Source organism: Pavona decussata, unplaced genomic scaffold, assembly GCF_977016875.1.
Source record: "Pavona decussata unplaced genomic scaffold, jaPavDecu1.1 SCAFFOLD_87, whole genome shotgun sequence".
Classification (NCBI taxonomy): Eukaryota; Metazoa; Cnidaria; class Anthozoa; order Scleractinia; family Agariciidae; genus Pavona; species Pavona decussata.
The window spans coordinates 5,817,501-5,839,402 of record NW_028145504.1 but is presented as its reverse complement, the minus strand read 5'-3'; the positions used below and the strand labels follow the sequence as shown (position 1 = coordinate 5,839,402).

The 21,902-nt window shown below is 39.5% G+C and overlaps 16 non-coding genes across 16 annotated transcripts; 10 read left to right on the top strand and 6 right to left on the bottom strand.

Moving 5' to 3' along the window:
* Positions 1 to 1,519: 1,519 nt before the first annotated feature.
* On the top strand, positions 1,520 to 1,591 carry Trnaq-cug (transfer RNA glutamine (anticodon CUG)). The gene has a single exon. It is a non-coding gene; the product is annotated as a tRNA-Gln (tRNA).
* A 279-nt stretch (positions 1,592 to 1,870) lies between these two features.
* Positions 1,871 to 1,942, top strand: Trnaq-cug (transfer RNA glutamine (anticodon CUG)). The gene has a single exon. It is a non-coding gene; the product is annotated as a tRNA-Gln (tRNA).
* A 1,336-nt stretch (positions 1,943 to 3,278) lies between these two features.
* On the bottom strand, positions 3,279 to 3,350 carry Trnag-ucc (transfer RNA glycine (anticodon UCC)). Its single transcript has one exon. It is a non-coding gene; the product is annotated as a tRNA-Gly (tRNA).
* Positions 3,351 to 4,017: 667 nt separating this feature from the next.
* Trnaq-cug (transfer RNA glutamine (anticodon CUG)) lies at positions 4,018 to 4,089 on the top strand. Its single transcript has one exon. It is a non-coding gene; the product is annotated as a tRNA-Gln (tRNA).
* Positions 4,090 to 7,665: 3,576 nt separating this feature from the next.
* On the top strand, positions 7,666 to 7,737 carry Trnaq-cug (transfer RNA glutamine (anticodon CUG)). The gene has a single exon. It is a non-coding gene; the product is annotated as a tRNA-Gln (tRNA).
* Positions 7,738 to 8,596: 859 nt separating this feature from the next.
* Trnag-ucc (transfer RNA glycine (anticodon UCC)) lies at positions 8,597 to 8,668 on the bottom strand. Its single transcript has one exon. It is a non-coding gene; the product is annotated as a tRNA-Gly (tRNA).
* Positions 8,669 to 9,322: 654 nt separating this feature from the next.
* Trnaq-cug (transfer RNA glutamine (anticodon CUG)) lies at positions 9,323 to 9,394 on the top strand. Its single transcript has one exon. It is a non-coding gene; the product is annotated as a tRNA-Gln (tRNA).
* A 636-nt stretch (positions 9,395 to 10,030) lies between these two features.
* On the bottom strand, positions 10,031 to 10,103 carry Trnag-ucc (transfer RNA glycine (anticodon UCC)). The gene has a single exon. It is a non-coding gene; the product is annotated as a tRNA-Gly (tRNA).
* A 1,425-nt stretch (positions 10,104 to 11,528) lies between these two features.
* Trnag-ucc (transfer RNA glycine (anticodon UCC)) lies at positions 11,529 to 11,600 on the bottom strand. The gene has a single exon. It is a non-coding gene; the product is annotated as a tRNA-Gly (tRNA).
* Positions 11,601 to 11,914: 314 nt separating this feature from the next.
* Trnag-ucc (transfer RNA glycine (anticodon UCC)) lies at positions 11,915 to 11,986 on the top strand. Its single transcript has one exon. It is a non-coding gene; the product is annotated as a tRNA-Gly (tRNA).
* A 4,351-nt stretch (positions 11,987 to 16,337) lies between these two features.
* Positions 16,338 to 16,409, top strand: Trnaq-cug (transfer RNA glutamine (anticodon CUG)). The gene has a single exon. It is a non-coding gene; the product is annotated as a tRNA-Gln (tRNA).
* A 1,144-nt stretch (positions 16,410 to 17,553) lies between these two features.
* On the bottom strand, positions 17,554 to 17,625 carry Trnag-ucc (transfer RNA glycine (anticodon UCC)). Its single transcript has one exon. It is a non-coding gene; the product is annotated as a tRNA-Gly (tRNA).
* A 554-nt stretch (positions 17,626 to 18,179) lies between these two features.
* On the top strand, positions 18,180 to 18,251 carry Trnag-ucc (transfer RNA glycine (anticodon UCC)). Its single transcript has one exon. It is a non-coding gene; the product is annotated as a tRNA-Gly (tRNA).
* A 654-nt stretch (positions 18,252 to 18,905) lies between these two features.
* Positions 18,906 to 18,977, top strand: Trnaq-cug (transfer RNA glutamine (anticodon CUG)). The gene has a single exon. It is a non-coding gene; the product is annotated as a tRNA-Gln (tRNA).
* Positions 18,978 to 19,895: 918 nt separating this feature from the next.
* On the bottom strand, positions 19,896 to 19,967 carry Trnag-ucc (transfer RNA glycine (anticodon UCC)). The gene has a single exon. It is a non-coding gene; the product is annotated as a tRNA-Gly (tRNA).
* Positions 19,968 to 21,239: 1,272 nt separating this feature from the next.
* Trnaq-cug (transfer RNA glutamine (anticodon CUG)) lies at positions 21,240 to 21,311 on the top strand. The gene has a single exon. It is a non-coding gene; the product is annotated as a tRNA-Gln (tRNA).
* The last annotated feature ends 591 nt before the right edge of the window (positions 21,312 to 21,902 follow it).

The following is a 21,902-nucleotide window of genomic DNA, read 5'->3' as shown; positions in this document are numbered from 1 at the left end:
AGTTGTATTTTGTAACGTTTTTGTTTTAATATTGCACCTGTTTTAAATTGTAATGTCTCTTGCCACAAGGTTACCTTCATCCTCTCTTGCTTCCTTACATATCTTACCACACAGTAGTAGGTCTATTTGATACTGACTTTTCCCACTGAAACGACATCACTTCATGTCACGTATTACTGTATTTTATCTTTGTTTCTGGACACAGGAAACTGTTTGTTTGTTTCTTTCTTTGAAACGAAAAAAAAAAAAACGGAAACAACCAAGCAAAAATTTTAGTCACCGAGCTTTGAACTCTGATCGCTGGATTCAGAGTCCAGAGTGGTAACCATTACACCATGGGACCCTACACGAAGTGTCTAAGAAGATGGGTAAATGGTTATATTTCTTAATTCTCTCCGCACTGAGAGAGCTGCACGCTTTGTGATGTACGATTTCAGGTGATCTACATCTTCTTCAAAAATGTTTAAACAACCTTGACCGGAAGGGACTATTTTAGCAGACACTGTTCAGAGGTAATTATTACGTCCGAGCAACATCGTTGTACAAGGGAAGGTTTAGTTAATAACACCTGTTAATAACAATGCAATGAAACATCAGTTTTTCCTCCTTCTCAGTAGAGCTGTTAGCCCCATACATCGCTGCGGCCAAACGCAAATATTCTGTCCTATAGGCTACTCCAACCTTGTTCCCATTGTCTTCTCTTCCTGGCAACGCTTGTTCAAAGAGCGAATAACTTTATGCAGTGGATAAATCACTATCCACCAGATAAAAGTATATTTCAACTAATACATTTTACCGGCTGGATAGCAACTTATCCGATGGAAAAAAATTATCCACTCTTTGAAAAAATGACACTAATAAAAGAAAAGAGAGTACCGAAGGAAGCTACTTCCCAACATGTTTTATCTGTACGCATTTAAAACAATCTCTCTGAACCTACTGTGATGGCTAACACCCTCGAGTCTTTTAGGGATCTGGCCCTAGAGGACATTTTCGCGCCACAAGCTCTCTTCCACCACGAAAGACTCTACTGCATGACTCCAAGTACATTCATTTAATTTACACATGCTCTCGTTGTCTTTAGTTTTCACCAGTTGTTCTTGCTAATTCATTTAAGATTTTTCAGTATTCGTTTGCTCCAGTTAGGTGTAATAAATCATAGAATCAAGGAAGAAGCTTTGCTCTGTCGTAAGCATGTTCTTAACACCAACACAACAGGCACCAGCATATGTTGATTTTCATAATAAACCCACAAGCCGGCGCCAAAAACGGAGAGACTCTAGGGTCCAAGAGTAAGGAGATCAGAGTGCAAATCTAACTCTGACTCCTCTATCTACTCTAACAGACACCTAGTTTCCGCATGAGAATCTGTTCGAGTTTTCGTTAAAAGGTCTTAAAATCGATGAGAGTTGAAAATTCTCGCTTCTCACTCTCAACGACTTTTGGACAGCCAACGATGTCATAAATTGTTGAACAATTTGTCACACAAGGTCCCATTGTTGAACACTTTGTCATACAAGGTCCCATGGTGTAATGGTTAGCACTCTGGACTCTGAATCCAGCGGTCTGAGTTCAAATCTCGGTGGGACCTTCCTTCCCTCTTTTTCTTTTAGTTTTTTAAGGAACGACTATAGCTAGTGAGACAACCTGATGTATTTTTATCATTTTTTTCACTTTTAATTATTTCTTCGTACTTTTTTTTTTTAATTTGAATTTCTTGTTTTTGACAGTTGTCCTCATTGTCGTTTCTTTTTCTTTTTCTTATTCTTCTTATTATTTATTCTCAACGACTTTTAACTTGCTGAGAGAATGTCTGCGCACTGTGCTATGGGATAAATTGTTGAAAAATTTCTTCTTTCTTTCAACGTAAGGTCCCATGGTGTAATGGTTAGCACTCAGGACCCTGAATCCAGCGATCCGAGTTCAAATCTCGGTGGGACCTCCCTTCCCTATTTTTCTTCAATATGCAGTTTTTCACTTTTCGCCTGAATTTCGTGTTCGTATTGCTGTTGCTGTTGTTGTTCTTCCTTTTTTTCGGCGATGAATAAATTTTATTGGGGCATTTCAGTTTTCTAACACTGCACGAAAAAACACGTGGTCAAAGAATGTCAAAGGCCACCTTTGATTCGAATCACAAGTGACAAAGGCCGCATTTGATTCACGCGCGTCAAAGGTGGAGTCAAATTTGATTCGAATCAAAGATATTTGTAAAGATATCACTTATTTGATCCACCTTTGATGCGCGTCATAGGCGGAGTCAAAGTTGTACTACATTTGACATCACCTATTTGATTTCAATTCGACGCGCGTCAAAGGTAGGGTCAAAGTTGTTAATACATTTAAGGCTGGTTACCATATGATCGCGGATCGCAGATCGCAGATCGCAGATTGCAATAAGGTCTGCGATCGTCTGCGATCCTGCGATCGTGATCGCAGACGATCGCAGAAGATAGAACCATGATCTATCTAAAGGCTGGTTTCCATATGATCGCGGATCGCAGATCGCAGATCGCAGTCTGCGATCGTCTGCGATCATACGGAAACTACTTCTGCGATCGTCTGCGATCCTGCGATCGTGATCGCAGACGATCGCAGAAGATAGAACCATGTTCTATCTCCTGCGATCGTCTGCGATCAATAAGGTCTGCGATCGTTTGCGATCCTGCGATCGTGATCGCAGACGATCGCAGAAGATAGAACCATGTTCTATCTATAGGCTGGTTTCCATATGATCGCGCAGACGATCGCAGAAGATAGAACCATGTTATCTATAGGCTGGTTTCCATATGATCGCAGACGATCGCAGACCTTAATGCGATCTGCGATCTGCGATCCGCGATCATATGGAAACCAGCCTTTAAACTCACTTTTGATTTGAGTCAAAGGTATATGCAAAGGCGTCACATATTTGACGTAATTTTGATGCACGTCAAATGTGTTGTCAAAAATGTTATTGTATTTGACCTCATCTTTGATACGAATCAAAAAAAGAGCAAATCCAATTTTTCGTGCAGTGTAATCGGGTGCTTTATATTGTGTGATATGAGCTTGTGTGTGCGTCATTTTGCCAGGCTCAGTGGTGTAAGGCTTGGTCGAGCTTCTGTATCTTGGGAAACTTATTAGGTGCCGAAACTCGAATGCTTTCTCTTGCTGATACCTTTCTTCCTTTTTTGAGCCGTTTCCTAACATAAAAAAGAGAGGTATAATATCTGCTTTAAAATCATGATTAAAAAATTAACATAATCCAAAACAAAAACTGAAACGAGGCCAAAACAAACTGCGTCGGCCGGGAATCGAACCCGGGTCAACTGCTTGGAAGGCAGCTATGCTCACCACTATACCACCGACGCCACACGAAAAGACTTCTTTCGATATCATTATTAGGACAAGCGGACAGGCAATTATACTAGGAACAATTCCTCGACAATATACGGTATTTTATTTTCACTTTTGTTTTCTTTCGAAACGTTTGCCAGTCGGAGTCAGTTGGCCCGGCGATAAAAACAGATCCGACTTCTCGCACATATAAAGGGGATCATAGGTATAGTCGGGCAAACATGGCGGAAAAATACAAATTTGTGTAAGAATTCTAAATTGAAACGCCACCCTCGTGATCGTTTAACTGAAAATAGACGAAAATTCGGGTGTAAACTGTAGCTTTTAAATGTTCTTGTTAGTTCAATTTAGATTTTCTAGTGTTTATTTGCTCTACTGTGGTGTAAAACACCATAGTTTTAACGAATCAGTGAAGAAGCCTTGCTCTGTCGTTAGCATGTTCTTAACACCAGCACAACACTGACAACAGAAACCAGCCATAAGTTGATTCTGAAAAGCCTGCTCCAAAAAGGGAGAGAGTTAGGCTCCAAGAGTTCAGAAGAGTGTAAATTTAACTCTGACTTGTCTATCTACTCTCACAGACACCAAGTTTCCCGGTGTGAGTCTGTTCCAGTTTTCGTTAAAATAAACTTGACGACTTTTAGACTAAATTGCTAAACGATTAACGCTTTAAACACGTAAGGCCCCATGGTGTAATGGTTAGCACTCTGGACTCTGAATCCAGCGATCCGAGTTCAAATCTCGGTGGGACCTTCTAGTCCTATAATTTTCTTTATTTTAAACCCAATTAGGTTCCCGGTCCACAAAGTCCCCTACACTTAAATCGGGCTTTTTCGAAAACTCGTATAAAATCACCCGTTGGGTTTCAAGCTAAAAGTGTCGGGAAACCACAAATAAACGGGGAAATGGACAGGAAAAACCCTAAAATCTTGGGGTTTTCGGAATTTTAAGTTGTCTTCTGTACTGAGCAACACCTTGGTAATACCCCGGGTTAACCCCGCATTTTCTAAAGCCCGTTTTTCGAATTTTGACAAAAGTCCAGTGAAGTTGCAAGTCTTGTACTAGACACAAATTCAGAAAAGTCAGGTTCATTTCTGTGACACCTAGAAATCTTTTTTGATTTGTAATATCTCCTCAATAATAAGAGGTAAAGCTTTAAAAAAAAAACCATGGAATTGTATACATGAAAGAGAACAACATGCCAAAAGATTGGGTTTCGTGATTCTAAACTCACTAAAATAAAATTATCTTTGTCTTTGCAGTGGTTCTGAAAATGATGTCGGGAAATCACCCACGACTTTGACGTTGAAAAACACACTTTAATGTTCGACTTTTGGACTTATTGCTTATACTAGCGTATGCAAAACATCTTTAGAAACAAACTGGCAAATGTTGTAGTGTTAACCTCCTATTTATAGCCTTTTATTAACGGTTAAATACACAAAGTGTAGGGAATTCACCCAAAATGTAGGGAAATCACCCAAAGTGTCGAGATTTCACCCAAAGTGTCGAGATTTCACCCAAAGTGTAGGTGTCGAGATTTCACCCAAAGTGTAGGGAAATCACCCGAAGTGTCGAGATTTCACCCAAAGTGTCGGGAAATCGCCCAAAGTGTCGAGATTTCACCCAAAGTGTAGGGAAATCACCCAAAGTGTCGAGATTTCACCCAAAGTGTCGGGAAATCGCCCAAAGTATCGGGAAATCGCCCAAAAGTGTAGGGAAATCACCCAAAGTGTCGGGAAATCACCCAAAGTGTAGGAAAATCTCCCAAAGTGTCGGGAATTCACCCAAACTGTCTGGAAATCGCCCAAAGAGTAAGGAAGTCGCCCAAAGTGTAGGGAAATCACCCAAAGTGTAGGGGATTCACCCAAAGTCTCAGGAATTCATGCAAAGTGTAGCGAATTTAGCCAAAGTGTCGGGATATCCTCAAAAGTGTAGGGAAATCACCCAAAGTGTTGGGAAATCGCCCAAAGTGTAGGTAAATCATCCAAAGTGTTGGGAAATCCCCCAAAGTGTCGGGAATTCACCCAAAGTGTCGGGATTTCACCCAAAGTGTCGGGAAATCGCCCAAAGTGTAAGGAAATATCTCAAAGTAGGGAAATCACCCAAAGTGTAGAGAAATCATCCAAAGTGTAGGGAAATCACCCAAAGTGTAGGGAATTCACCCAAAGTGTCGGGAAATCGCCCAAAGTGTCGGGAAATCGCCCAAAGTGTAGAGAAGTCACCCAAAGTGTTATTGTTTCCAGTAACATTAACAGCATATAAACCTCATGCAAGAGACCCTTCTGAGTTCAAAAACGTAATATTAAAAAAAAAAATTATGTGTGATTTCCCTACAAAAAAACACTTTGAAGGTACTCGATTTCAAAACATTAAAAAGAAATATTTTAAACCCAAATTTCACCTAAAGGTAAACGAAAGATCAAACTTACTGCCGAAAGGTTTAAAAAACAATTACACGACATTCGATACCAATTTTATAATAAACCCGAGTATCTAATTTTAAGATGTCGTCAAATTACCCAAGAGCTGTCGGAAAATCGTCCAAAGTGTAGGGAATTCACCCAAAATGTAGGGAAATCACCCAAAGTGTAGGGGATTCACCCAAAGTGTCGGGATTTCACCCAAAGTGTTGGGAAATCACCCAAAGTGTCGGGAAATCACCCAAAGTGTAGGGAATTCGCCCAAAGTGTTGGGAAATCGCCCAGAGTGTAGGGAAATCACCCAAAGTGTCGGGATTTCACCCAAAATGTAGGGAAATCACCCAAAGTGTAGGGGACTCACCCAAAGTGTCGGGATTTCACCCAAAGTGTTGGGAAATCACCCAAAGTGTCGGGAAATCACCCAAAGTGTAGGGAATTCACCCAAAGTGTCGGGAAATCACCCAAAGTGTAGGGAATTCACCCAAAGTGTCGGGATTTCACCCAAAGTGTACGGAAATCACCCAAAGTGTCGGGATTTCACCCAAAGTGTAGGGAAATCGCCCAAAGTGTAGGGAAATCACCCAAAGTGTAGGGAAATCACCCAAAGTGTAGGGAATTCACCCAAAATGTAGGGAAATCACCTAAAGTGTCGGGATTTCACCCAAAGTGTAGGGAAATCACCCAAAGTGTCGGGATTTCACCCAAAGTGTCGGGAAATCACCCAAAGTGTAGGGAATTCACCCAAAGTGTAGGGAAATCACCCAAAGTGTAGGGAATTCACCCAAAGTGTAGGGAAATCGCCCAAAGTGTCGGGAAATCACCCAAAGTGTAGGGAATTCACCCAAAGTGTCGGGATTTCACCCAAAGTGTCGGGAAATCACCCAAAGTGTAGGGAATTCACCCAAAGTGTAGGGAATTCACCCAAAGTGTCGGGAAATCACCCAAAGTGTAGGGAATTCACCCAAAGTGTCGGGATTTCACCCAAAGTGTCGGGAAATCACCCAAAGTGTAGGGAAATCACCCAAATGGTAGGGAATTCACCCAAAGTGTAGGGAATTCACCCAAAGTGTCGGGAAATCACCCAAAGTGCACGGAATTCACCCAAAGTGTAGGGAAATCGCCCAAAGTGTAGGGAAATCACCCAAAGTGTAGGGAATTCACCCAAAGTGTAGGGAATTCACCCAAAGTGTAGGGAAATCACCCAAAGTGTAGGGAATCACCCAAAGGGTAGGGAATTCACCCAAAGTGTCGGGATTTCACCCAAAGTGTTGGGAAATCACCCAAAGTGTTGGGATTTCACCCAAAGTGTTGGGAAATCACCCAAAGTGTTGGGAAATCACCCAAAGTGTCGGGATTTCACCCAAAGTGTAGGGAAATCACCCAAAGTGTCGGGATTTCACCCAAAGTGTTGGGAAATCACCCAAAGTGTTGGGAAATCACCCAAAGTGTCGGGATTTCACCCAAAGTGTCGGGATTTCACCCAAAGTGTTGGGAAATCACCCAAAGTGTAGGGAAATCACCCAAAGTGTCGGGATTTCACCCAAAGTGTAGGGAATTCACCCAAAGTGTCGGGAAATCACCCAAAGTGTACGGAATTCACCCAAAGTGTAGGGAAATCGCCCAAAGTGTAGGGAAATCACCCAAAGTGTAAGGAAATAACCCAAAGTGTCGTAACAGAGACAACCTGATGTAATTTAATCATTTTTTTTTTCACTTTTAATTATTTCTTCGTACGTTTTTTTTTTATTTTGACTTACTTGTTTTTGTCAGGTGTCCTTATTGTCATCTTTTTCTTTTTCTTATTCTTCTTATTATTCATTCTCAAGGGCTTTTAACTTACTGAGAGAATGTCTGCACACTGTGCTATGTGATAAATTGTTGAAAGATTTCGGCTTTTGCAGCGTAAGGTCCCATGGTGTAATGGTTAGCACTCTGGACTCTGAATCCAGCGATCCGAGTTCAAATCTCGGTGGGACCTCCCTTTCCCTATTTTTCTTCAATTTGCAGTTTTTGAGTGAGAGAACATGGCACATTTTTATCCCAATTTCTTTTCACTTTTTGCCTGAATTTCGTGTTCGTATTGCTGTTGCTGTTGTTGTTATTCCTCTTTTTCGGCGATGACGAAATTTCATTGGGGCATTTCAGTTTTCTAATACTGCACGAAAAAATGCGTGGTCAAAGAATGTCAAAGGCCACCTTTGATTCGAATCACAAGTGACAAAGGCCGCATTTGATTCACGTGCGTGAAAGGTGGAGTCAAATTTGATTCGAATCAAAGATATTTGTAAAGATATCACATATTTGATCCACCTTTGATGCGCGTCATAGGCGGAGTCAAAGTTGTACTACATTTGACATCACCTATTTGATTTCAATTCGACGCGCGTCAAAGGTAGGGTCAAAGTTGTAAATACATTTAAAACCACTTTTGATTTGAGTCAAAGGTATATGCAAAGGCGTCACATATTTGACGTAATTTTGATGCGCATCAAATGTATTGTCAAAAATGTTATTGTATTTGACCTCATCTTTGATACGAATCAAAAAAAGAGCAAATCCAATTTTTCGTGCAGTGTAATCGGGTGCTTTATATTGTGTGATATGAGCTTTTGTGTGCGTCATTTTGCCAGGCTCAGTGGTGTAAGGCTTGGTCGAGCTTCTGTATCTTGAGAAACTTATTAGGTGCCGAAATTGGAATGCTTTCTTTTGCTGATACCTTTCTTCCTTTTTTGAGCCGTTTCCTAACATAAAAAAGAGAGGTATAATATCTGCTTTAAAATCATGATTAAAAAATTAACATAATCCAAAACAAAAACTGAAACGAGGCCAAAACAAACTGCGTCGGCCGGGAATCGAACCCGGGTCAACTGCTTGGAAGGCAGCTATGCTCACCACTATACCACCGACGCCACACGAAAAACGTTTTTTCGATGTCATTATTAGGACATAGGGACAGAAAATTATACTTGGAACAATTCCTCGACAATATATTTTGTTTTCACTTTCGTTTTCTTTCGAAACGTTTTTCAGTCGGAGTCAGTTGGCCCGGCGATAAAAACACATCCGACTTCTCGCTCATATAAAGGGGATCATAGGTATAGTCGGGCAAACATGGCGGAAAAATACAAATTTGTGTAAGAATTCTAAATTGAAACGCCACCTTCGTGATCGTTTTACTGAAAATGGACGAAAATTCGGGTTCCCACTGTCGGTTTTCATTTGTTCTTGCTAGTTCATTTTAGATTTTCCAGTGTTCATTTGCTCTACTTTAAGCCCTGCTCTGTCGTTAGCATGTTCTTAACACCAACACAACACTGACAACAGAAACCAGCCATAAGTTGATTCTGATAAGCTTGCTCCAAAAATGGAGAGAGTTAGGCTCCAAGAGTTCAGAAGAGTGTAAATTTAACTCTGACTCGTCTATCTACTCTCACAGACACCAAGTTTCCCGGTGTGAGTCTGTTGGAGTTTTCGTTAAAATCAATGGGAGTTGAAATTCTCGCTTTTCTCTCTCAACTTGACGACTTTTAGAGCGCTAAACGATTACCGCTTTAAACACACAAGGTCCCATGGTGTAATGGTTATCACTCTGGACTCTGAATCCAGCGATCCGAGTTCAAATCTCGGTGGGACCTTCTAGTCCTAATTTTCTTCATTTTAAACCCTAGCTTTTGAGGATCAACTATAGCCAATGAGACAACATGACATATGTTTCACTTTATAATTATTTTTTTCGTACGTTTTTTAAATTTGAGTTTCTCCTTTTTGTTAGTAGTCCTTATTGCCGTTCTTCTTCTTCTTCTTCTTCTTCTTCTTCTTCTTCTTCTTCTTCTTCTTCTTCTTCTTCTTCTTCTTCCTCTTCTTCTTCTTCTTCCTCTTCTTTTTCTTCTTCTTCTTCTTCTTCTTCTTCTTCTTCTTCTTCTTCTTCTTCGTCTTCTTCTTCTTCTTCTTCTTCTTCTTCTTCTTCTTCTTCTTCTTCTTCTTCTTCTTCTCCTTCTTCTTCTCAGGCGACGGATAAATTTTCATTGAAGCATTTTAGTTTTCTAATCGGCTGCTTTACATTGTCTGATATAAGCTAGTGTGTCACTGTGTGTCATTTAGCAAGGGTCACGGTGGTGTAGGGTTTGATCGATCTTCTGTACCTTATAAAACTTCTTTGGTGCCGGAACTCAAATGTGTTCTTTTCCTGACACGTTTGGGCTACCTCTTAACATAGAAGAGAGAGGTATAAGATCTGCTTTCAAAACCAAAAAAAAAGGTAAAAACAAAGCTGCGTCGGCGCGGGAATCGAACCCGGGTCAACTGCTTGGAAGGCAGCTATACTCACCACTATACCACCGACGCGTTGATCAATTATCTTACTACTCAGTTTTAAATACTATTTTCTAGAATGACCAATTTTGCTTTCATAGACCACTTCGCCTTTGTTTGAGGATCATGGTTAATGGAGCAAACATGACAGAAAATACAAAATTTGAATCATAATTATCAATTAAAAAATTGGTCATTATGTTTTTCTAATTGAGGAACCTATTGCTTCAAGGACGCACGTGGATAAATATAAATGATAATAGAAGCAGACACCGATTCAACGTAGAATTACTTTACTTAAAGTGTACACCTTAAAAAGTAATTCTACGTTGTCTCGGTATCTGCTTCTATTATCATTTGTATATACAGTCGAACCTGTATATAACGGCCCTGTATTAAGCGGCCACCCTCTATTAAGCGGCCAGTTTTCAAAGTCCCGATTGTTCGCTCATACAAACGCTGTATTTGTTACCTGTATTAGGCGGCTACCTCTATTAAGCGGCCGCGGCCACCCTATAGCAGTCCTATGTTTATCTTTCTTTGTTATTTTTACCTGTATTAAGCGGCCACCCTTGAATTAAAACTAAGCCGTATGTCATTTTATGCGGTATTTTATTGTGTTTAAAATGCGATCCATTATCACTATAAAGAAATAACATGTACAAAGCTACTGTAAGCTAATACCCGGCAATTTAGTATCGTTAATGCTTTTTTACTGTAAATTGTAAGTCATAGAAATACAGTAATGTATACCCTAGAAGTGTAGAGGACAATTTGTTGTACAGTATTTTTACACAAAGTTACGTATATTATACCGTTAAGTTACAAGTTGGCACTGAACTTTGTTTAAAGTATTGTTACTTGAAAGAGTGTTAATTGTTCTATTGTTTCCTTGCATGAAATGTTTTTGTATGATACACCATTAAAAGTGGCATTTGACCACGCCCAGTGAGTATTTTTAGTGATCCTGTATTAAGCGGCCACCTGCATTAAGCGCCCAGTTCCTCAAGTCCCGAGGGTGGCCGTTATATACAGGTTCGACTGTATTTGTTAAGCCGATCAGATCAACAATTGATCCAACGTATACCAGCAGGATTATCATCCACGGTTGTTTGCTTAGATATTACTCATAAATATTTTGTTCTTCTTATCTCTTCAGGCAAACATCGAGCACGGCAGTTCAGATCATTCTGCGTCTTCTTGCGTTCGTATTGTGTTATTAATTAATTAATTAATTTTATTTATTTATCTATTTATTTATTTATTATTTACTTCCTTCTGTTTGAAACAGTCTTGTTTTTCTTGTGCGAGATCAAAGCAAGAGCAAAGCTTTGTACTGTTTCAAGCAGAAAAAAGTACAGCAAATTTTAAGATAACAGCGCAACCGTGAAAAAATAATGAATGACCTGAACTTCCGTCCTTCCGTGTTTTCTGAAGAGATAGCAAGAACAAAATGATTGCGTCGGCCGGGAATCGAACCCGGGTCAACTGCTTGGAAGGCAGCTATGCTCACCACTATACCACCGACGCCACACGAAAATACTTCTTTCGATATCATTATTAGGACACAGGGACAGAAAATTATAAAAAAAAGATTACGAAAATGACATTTCAATTAAGAATCCTTACACAAATTTGTATTTTTCCGCCATGTTTTCCCTACTACCCATGATCCGCTTTATCTGAGCACGAAGTGATCTGTTTTTATCGCCGGACCAACTGATTCACTGGTAAACGTTTCCTTAGAAACCGAATGTGAAAAGTACATTGTTGAGGAATTGTTCCAAGTAAAATTTTCTGTTCCTATGTCCTAATAATGATATCGAAAGAAGTATTTTCGTGTGGCGTCGGTGGTATAGTGGTGAGCATAGCTGCCTTCCAAGCAGTTGACCCGGGTTCGATTCCCGGCCGACGCAACATTTTGTTCTTATCTCTTCAGGCTAACATCGAGCACGGCAGTTCAGATCATTCCGCGTTTTCTCACGTTCGCATTGTGTTATTTTTATTTTTTTTTTGTTACCTCTTTCTGCTTGAAACAGTCTTGTTTTTCTTGTGCGAGATCAAAGTTTGATCCTTTGACTATTTAGTATATTCTCAGCTCCGACTATTGCATTTCTAGCTCTCTAATTGGCTCAAAAACTCCGACTATTTAACAATTATTCGCCGAAGGCGAAGTAAATATTGGTGAATATTCCCCGAGACGAAGTCGAGGGGAATATTCACCAATATTTACTGAGCCTGAGGCGAATAATTGTTTTAGTATAATTACTCAGGTGATTATCAGAGAAAAACAAGTATTGTCCGAAAATTGTCGATTTTGTTTGTTTGTTTCAAATCGTCACGCGTCAATGAACAGAGACGCGCAGTCTGCCGATCACATGCTCAATCGAAATCACATGCGCAATCGAAATCACATGCGCAATCGATAAACTGCGCCTCGAGCAGAATGTCAGTATTCTTACTGCCGCTTCATTGAGATGAAGCACTGACTTCTGTGAATGAATGTTGGGTTTCTCCGACCCGTTTACCAAAATAGATGGAGATGAACCAGGCTGTTTGGTGTAAAACTCGAGCCGGGATCACAAGTGTTAGCGATTGCATTTTATTGCACAATTTCTTGTTGACATGATGGCTTCGCCGGTTAACGGACGTTTATAAATTGCCCTCGGAGATAAGCTGCTTCAGGTAGGAATTAAGTCATTTGCTGGCTTCGCTAAACAAGTACACGGTTTTCGCAGATGAAAATATTTTGTTGTGAGGCAGTGACTTTAGATGGTGGTCAAGAGCCGCTCGAACCGACAACAAACTAGTTTTCAGATTATAAAAACTGTTTTCTTTTCTCGTCACTGAAACGTAAAACTTACAGAGACATTTATTCATCTTGTTTACTTCCATGCTTTCAAATTCTGTCTTAAACTCGTTTTGTTTGTGAAATCATTCTGTTAATAAAGAAAATCTTGCTCGAATTTAACTTAATTTGTTGTCTTCATTTTAAGTCATCGAGATCGACAACATGCAATTTACAAGGGTTTTTTATTACAATTGGCAAAATTTTCATCTCTTGCCTTCGAAAAGTATCACCTCGGACTTAGCTGCATCTTTAGTGCCTTTTGGAATCGCATTTTCTTTCATCCTAATTACTTCTTTTTCAGAAATGTCAACAAATAGCCAAGCAGCCATTTTGAAAGTTAGTGCTCCCGCTATAATCACCTCGCGCGAGGTGATTATAGCAGGATATGACGCAATCCTCGACCAATCAGATCAACAGAATCTCTATAATCACCTGAGTAATTATACTAAGAGCCATTAGTCGGAGTTTTACCTAATATGGAAAATAGTGCGCCAAGTTTAAAAATTTTCCGCGTGAAGTCTTTAACTTCAGCTCTCCATAATGACCGATACTGGCAGATTTCAGGAGCTGTCTCCCACTAAACTTCAAGAGATACTAGACAATGCTGTTCCAGAAAAAACGAAGAAAGCCACAAAGTTCGGTATGAACATATTTAATGGTACGTATCTGGGAGTTTTACTCAAAAACTGGCAACAATTGTTTACGTTCACTGTCGATATTTTGATAATTTTATAACTGCGTAACAACGACAAAAATTCTCACCCTGTTATTTACAGAATGGCTGTCAAGTACTGTTGCCTCAAAATTTTCGAAACGAATTGAAGACATGTCCAAAGAGGAGCTAAATGAATCTACACCTCCGTAAGGAAGAAAGACGGCACGTATTACAAAAACACATCCATGAAGTCCATTCGAGCCGCCATAGATCGATATCGTTTTCTTCGCTCGCCACCAAACAACAAGTCTTTTTCTATCATCTCCGACGCTGTGTTTACCGAAGGCAATAAAATTTTCGATGCCTTTGTAAAGGATCTCAGAAAGACGGGTAAAATAGCTTGAATCGTCCACAAGAAAGCAGTGTCAAAAGATCAAATCCCGGAGGCTCTTTGAAAGCGGCGAACTTGGGCCGGCCGACAGTCAAAATCCAGCCCAACTGCAGAGAACGCCATGGTTTTATCTCACCCTTTTCTTCGGACGACGAGGAAAAGAAAATCTGCGGCAGTTGAACCCTGGAATGCTCTCCCTAAGAACAACGCCACAAGGTGTCGAGTATTTTGAGTTAATGATCGCCCATCCATAGAACAGTAGAAGAAGATTTCACACGTTCTCAGTGATTTTGTCTCAGCCGGAACCTCTGAAGCTTCCCCATGCACTGGTATCTCTGCAGCTGAGAAAGAAAACGAATGCCATGGCCAGCAAGAACGGCAACCTCAAAGTGAAGGGACAGTTTCAATCCAAAATCAGTTCGTAAATACCGAGGTTCGGCAAAGCGAGCTAAGTCTAAGCTTTCCGCAGGTTTTCTTCAACTGCAATGTCCAAGCTCATAACTATTACGGAGGCGGAGAATTAGGAAAATCTTCCTGAACTTTGAGCACTATTTAACCACTTGAAAGCTTCCGAAGCCGTCTTTTTTCCTTGCATTTGAACGGTTGAATATTTCAAGGTTGATTTTCGTTAACAGTTGACCACAGTTTGTCGTTTGTGTAGCTGTCAAATTTCATTCAGCTCATCCAGTGATGTAATAATCAGGTGACCACGGCAAACGTGTGACCGGAAGTTGTATGCTCTTTTGACCGCTTTGTAAAATTGTTGAAATAAAAATCGGCGGCAAACACCCGATTTGAGAATATACTAAAACAATTATTTCATTCGACCTTGTTGGATATGAAGTGATCATAACCAACTCGCGCTACGCACTCGTTGGTTATTTATCACTTCATATCCAACGCGGTCTCATGGAATATTTAACAATTATTCCACGAGCGCGCGTTGGATATGAGATGATAGATAGCCAACGAGGCGCGTAGCGCCGAGTTGGCTATAATCATCTCATATCCAACAAGCGCAAGTGGAATAATTGTTTTATTAAAAACAACCGAGAAATATTGCTAGATCTTACTGATTTCGCTGTGCAAGAACTACCAGAAGGCAATTTAATGGTCGTCATTTCTCGGCCATGGTATAATGGCTCATATACCATGGCCGTTAAGCCAATCAAATCCCTCGAATTGCATTATACAATGATGCAGTTTTTAATAATGTCAGTTAGACAATCAAATTTTCGTCTCGTTTCGTTTCGTGTTGTTAAGGGCGGTGCCTACTAATAAGGAAGTATTTTGTGTGCGGTTTATTACTATGCTGGGAAAGCAGATCTTAGCAAGGGCTTCTGAAATCCAAAAAGAAAATTGGGGGTAACCAGGCACGTTTTAGAGATAATGAAGCAAAAATTATCCTAAAAAAATAAAATAAAAAAAAAAAAAACAGTAAAATACAAACTCTGTATTAGTAGGCACCATTCATAGGAAACCTGAGTATCTCGAGATGCGCAGAACGTATGCGTAGTAACAAAAGTAGGCACCGTCCTTAAGTGAAAAAAACAGTCAGAAATACTTTCAGAGTTTTGTCTTCACTGTCTAACAGCTGAAAATGCCGATATTAGGAAAAACCGGTTTAAGACACATGCCTTCCTGGATGCAGTTAACAAGTTCTAGGGAAGGCGCTTCCACGCATTTTTCATTACAATGCAGGATTACAATGCAAATGACAAACCATGAACATGACTACAACGCCGTTGTTACACAATCAGGGTGTTAAATTACATGATCGAAGTTCCTTCGTTTAGTTGTATTTCTGAAGCTCTTGTCGTAGCACATTGATGAATTTTGCTGTTCCTTTAGCAAGAGTGCCATGCCATTGTTGTCTACCTTCTTGGTTCTTATGAAACAATACCACAGTAAATCAGGTGTGAGTCGATGCCACCTTCGATTTTCCGAACTCCTGATTTTTCGAACCAAATTCCATTTCCGTTGGAGGTTCCAAAATTCAGGTTTCCACTGTAGTTTTCATTTGTTCTTGCTGGTTCATTTTAGATTTTCCAGTGTTCATTTGCTCTACTTGGGTGTAAAACACCATAGTTTAAATGAATCAGTGAAGAAGCCTTGCTCTGTCGTTAGCAAGCATAAGTTGATTCTCATTCACCGGCGCCAAAAAGGGAGAGAGCTAAGCCCCAATAGTTGGAGAGTACAAATCTATCTCTCACTTGTCTATCTACTCTCACAGACACCCAGTTTCCCGGTGAGAAACTATTCGAGTTTTCATTAAAATCGATGGGAGTTGAAATTCTTGCTTTTCGCTCTCAACTTGACGGCTTTAGACGGACAAAGATGTTATAAACTGCTGCACGATTTATCATACAAGGTCCCATGGTGTAATGGTTAGCACTCTGGACTCTGAATCCAGCGATCCGAGTTCAAATCTCGGTGCGACCTTCTAGACCTAATTTTCTTCTGCTTCTGCTTCTGCTTCTGCTTCTGGATTATCGTCCACGGTTGTTTGCTTAGATATTACTCATAGATATGAAGGCTGTTGACATCCTGGAACGTCTGTAATCTGATTTTCTTGTCGCCATAAATTTTCTCTTATTTTCGATAACTTTCTTGAATTTCAAAGGTAGCATTTTCAGCAAAAAGATTACGATGATTACCGTTTCAAGTTAGAATTATTTGTCTTTTTTTTCGCCATGTTTTTCCGACTATCTATGATCCTCTTTCAGTTATACGAGCGCGAAGTGATCTATTTTTATCACCGGGCCAACTGATTCACTGAAAATATATTGTCGAGGAATTGTTCTAAGTATAATTTTCAGTCCCTATGTGCCAATAATGAAATCGAAGTAAGTATTTCCATGTAGCATCGGTGGTATAGTGGCAAGCATAGCTGCCTTCCTGCCTTTTGTTGTTGTTATCTCTTCAGGAAAACATCGAGCACGGCAGTTTAGATCATTCCGCGTTTTTTTACGTTCGCATTGTGTTATTATTATTTTTTTCCTTCTTTCTGTTTGAAACAGTCTTGTTTTGATGTTTTCTTGTGCGAGATCAAAGTTTGATACTTTGACAATAGTTAGACAATCAAAAGATTCGTCTCGTTCCGTTTCGTATTATTAAGTCAAGAACTGACTCAGAAATGCTTTCATAGTTTGCCTTCACTGTCTAGCAGCTAAAAATTCTGATATTAGCTTCTACGTATTATAATTTAAAAATCTACCACACTTGCGTCGTACATTTGGTACGATGAAAGTTACTCTCTTTAGTCATTTCTTTTCGGAGGGGTGGGGTGGGGGTATATTTAATTTGTGGCCGATTGAATGATAATTCAAGCATTTTAATTATATTAGCAGTCGGGAGAACGACCAGGCGAGTCTATTCGCATGGAATTGGCTGTTTACTAAACACATGCATCTGTGCACTCCTCTTCCAACAAATAAAATATATCGCTTCTTGTTTGTTTGGCATATTTGTTTGGTTGTTACTTCTCTGTAATCTTGTGGTTCTTGCTCTTTCTCTTCAAGTTACGGGCTTCTCTCAAACAGGTAATAAACATAACGCGAAACAAAAAATAAGGCAAAAACAAAACTGCGTCGGCCGGGAATCGAACCCGGGTCAACTGCTTGGAAGGCAGCTATGCTCACCACTATACCACCGACGCGCTGGTTGATTGACTTTCTGATTAGGTTTCATAGACCACTTCCGTTTGTTTGAGGATCATAGCTAATGGACTGCAAACATGACAGGAATGCAAAATTTTTATGGCAATTATCAGTTAAAAAGTGGTCATCATGTTGCTTTTTTATATTTGAGGAAACTGTTGCTTCTGACATTTAACGTTATTGGACACAGACGCACATGGATAAATATGGAGGCCGTTGATACCATGGAAACGTGCGTAATCTGATTTTCTTGTGGCCACAAATTTTCCCTAATTTTCAATATCTGTCTAAGCTGAATTTGAAAGGTAGCATTTTCATTAAAAAATGATTACGAAAATGACGTTTCAATTTAGACTTGAATTCCTACACAACTTTGTACTTTTTGCGCCAAGTTTGTTCGACTACCCATGATCCCCTTTATATGAGCACCAAGTCGTAAACGTTTGGTAAGAAAACGAACGTGAAAAGAAAATATATTGTCGAGTAATTGTCCCAAGTATATTTTTATGTTCCTATGTCCTAATGATGATATCGAAATAAGTTTTTTCGTGTCGCGTCGGTGGTATAGTGGTGAGCATAGCTGCCTTCCAAGCAGTTGACCCGGGTTCGATTCCCGGCCGACGCACTATTTTGTTCTTGTTATCTCTTCAGGCAAACATCGAGCACGGCAGTTCAGATCATCATTCCCTATTTTCTCACGGTTGCATTATGTTATTTTAAATTTTGCTTTACTTCTTTCTGCTTGAGACAGTCTTGTTTTTCTTGTGCGAGATCAAAGTTTGATACTTTGACAATAGTTAGACAATCAACATTTTCGTCTCGTTTCATTTCGTGTTATTAGAAAAAAAACTTAGAAATACTTTCAGAGTTTGTCTTCACTACATATTACGATTCGAAAAGCTTTCACGTTTGTCATACTTTTGGTGCGATGGAAGTTATTCTTTTTTTTTTCGGAGGGGCGGGGTGGGGGAGCATTTTAATGGGCAGTGGAGAAACGACCAGGCTAGTCTATTAGCGTGTAATTGGATGTGTGCTAAACGTATGCATTTATGCACTCCTGTCCCAACTATTTAAATTGATCGAACCTTGTTTGTTTGAAATTTTTGTCTCGTTGTTACTTCACTCCAATCTTGTGGTTCACAGTCTACGAGCTTTTCTCTAACAAATAACAATGGCCTCTCATGGTTATGCCTACAAATGCTGCCATGTGGTCGATGTGCGCCAATTTTTTTGTGCATATCAGTGTCACATATTTGCTTGGGATGTTGAATGTCATCAAGGTCCCATGGTGTAACGGTTAGCACTCTGGACTCTGAATCCAGCGATCCGAGTTCAAATCTCGGTGGGACCTTCCTTCCCTCTTTTCCTTTTAGTTTTTGAGGATCGACTTTTGCCAGTGAGACAACCTGATATATTTTTATCATTTTTTTTTCTTCGTATTGTTTTTTAATTTAAATTGCTTGTTTTTTTTTTTGTATTTGTTCTTCTTCTTATTTATTCTCAACGACTTTTAACTCACTGAGAGAATGTCTGCGCACTGTGCTATGTGATAAATGGCTGGAAGATTTCTGTTTCTACTACGTAAGATCCCATGGTGTAATGATTAGCACTCTGGACTCTGCCGGGAATCCCGCTATCCGAGTTCAAATCTCGGTGGGACCTTCCTTCCCTCTTTTTCTTCAATATGCAATTTTTGAGAATTAACTTTAGCCAGTGAGACAACATGACATATTTTTATCCCAATTTCTTTCACTTTAATTTCGCTTGAATTTCTTGTTCTAATTGTTGTTGTTGTTTATTTTTGTTGATGTAGTTTTTTTTATTGTTGTTCTTCTTCTAGTTCACCTTCTTCTTCTTCTTTTTCATGTTGTTGTTGTTGTTCTTCTTCTTTTTCTTCTTCTTCTTCTCCTTCTTCTTCTTCTTCTTCTTCTTCTTCTTCTTCTTCTTCTTCTTCTTCTTCTTCTTCTTCTTCTTCTTCTTCTTCTTCTTGCTTTGGAGCATTTTAGTTTTCTAATCGGCTGCTTTGCATTGTCTGATATAAGCTAGTGTGTCTGCCATTCAGCCGGGCTCAGTGGTGTAGGGCTTTAACGAGCTCTGTATCTTGAAAACCTTTCTTAGGTGCCAAATATGTTCTTTTTCTGCCACGTTTGCGTCGTTTCTTAGTATCAAAGAGAGAGGTATAAGATCTACTTTCAAATTATGATTAAAAAATTAACATAATGGTAAAAGAAAATAAATAAAAAATTAAATAAATACGGCCAAAACAAACTGCGTCGGCCGGGAATCGAACCCGGGTCAACTGCTTGGAAGGCAGCTATGCTCACCACTATACCACCGACGCGCTGGTTGATTGACTTTCTGACAATTTAGCTTACTGGTAAACCTTTTGTAAAAACCAATTCTCAGTGAACGGGAAAAAATTGCTCCAAGTTCATACGTTCTTATTTTAAAACAAGATGCCCCTCTAATGGCATTACACGGAATGCTTAATGTAGCCACAATTATTCCCCATTGTATGTTTCGCAGATATTTAAAACCTCTCCTCCCTTGGCAATTGAAATAATTGTCTGAATGGTTTTATTCAGATATATTGCGTGATACTTATCGTCGTGTTACTAGGAATCATACCAGAAATAACTATGCAATAACGTCATGACCCCGCTGAACTGGTCTGGCCTCTTCTAGCTCTAATCCTTCGCGTTGATCATTCGATCTGTTTTTTAAAGCGGAGTTTCTTTGCTGTGAACTCTCCCAATTTCCACCGTTTTAACTGTCGAGTACTACCTAGAAGTTATTATTTCGATTTACCGCTAGGTTTGTTTTCTCTCTGAAAACGGCAGATCAAAGTCTTAAATTCATACATGCATGTGGCCGCCATTGAACAAAAACAACTTTTCGAAATGATGACTTGTTTTGACGTCACACAGGTAGAGATGAGTGGGTCCCCTCCCTCGTGATATACGCGCCGATAATAGATTTTGATTGGGCCGCTTTTGTTCAAGACAATCAAAACAATAGATCCCTTCTGGGAGAGGGAAAAATTTAATCTAGTTTTAATGAATAAATCAAATGATGATTTGACGTCACACAGGAAGTGATGAGTGGGTCCCCTCTCTCGTTATATGTGCCTGAAAAATAGATTTTGATTGGGCCGCTTCTGTTGAAGACAGTCAGAACAATATATCCTTACTAGGGGAGGACAGAGTTTAATGCATAAATTAATGTGCACATTTGTGACTACGATGAAGAGAAAAAAAAAGATACCCGACCGAAACCTAGACACGTCATGCCCTGCGGGCATTCCGTGTAATAATTAAAATAGGCAACGAAATAAGTATACATAACATCTTTTTAATGAAAGCTTTACGATAAAGTGTACAATAGTGTAATTAAGTTACACTATACACGGGAGAGGGCTAGGCTCCAAGAGTTGGAGAGTACAAATCTAACTCTCACTCGTCTATCTACTCTCACAAACACCCAGTTTCCCGGTGAGAAACTATTCGAGTTTTCGTTAAAATCGATGGGAGTTGAAATTCTTGCTTTTCGCTCTCAACGTGACGGCTCTAGACGGACAAAGATCTGATAAACTGCTGCACAATTTATCATACAAGGTCCCATGGTGTAATGGTTAGCACTCTGGACTCTGAATCCAGCGATCCGAGTTCAAATCTCGGTAGGACCTTCTAGACCTAATTTTCTTTTAAACCATAGTTTTTGAGGATCGACTATAGCCAAATGAGACAACAGGATATATTTTTTCGTACGTTATTTAAATTTGAGTTTCTTGTTTTTGTCAGTTGTCCTTATAGCCGTTCTTTTTCTTCTTCTTATTCTTCTTCTTGTTCTTCTTCTTGTTCTTCTTCTTGTTCTTCTTGTTCTTGTTCTTCTTCTTCTTCTTCTTCTTCTTCTTCTTCTTCTTCTTCTTCTTCTTCTTCTTCTTCTTCTTCTTCTTCTTCTTCATCTTCTTCTGCTTCTGCTTCTGCTTCTGGATTATCGTCCACGGTTGTTTGCTTAGATATTACTCATAGATATGAAGGCTGTTGACATCCTGGAACGTCTGTAATCTGATTTTCTTGTCGCCATAAATTTTCTCTTATTTTCGATAACTTTCTTGAATGTTAAAGGTAGCATTTTCAGCAAAAAGATTACGATGATTGCCGTTTCAAGTCAGAATTATTTGTCTTTTTTTCTTTTTTTTTTCGCCATGTTTTTCCGACTATCCATGATCCTCTTTCAGTTATACGAGCGCGAAGTGATAAATTTTTATCACCGG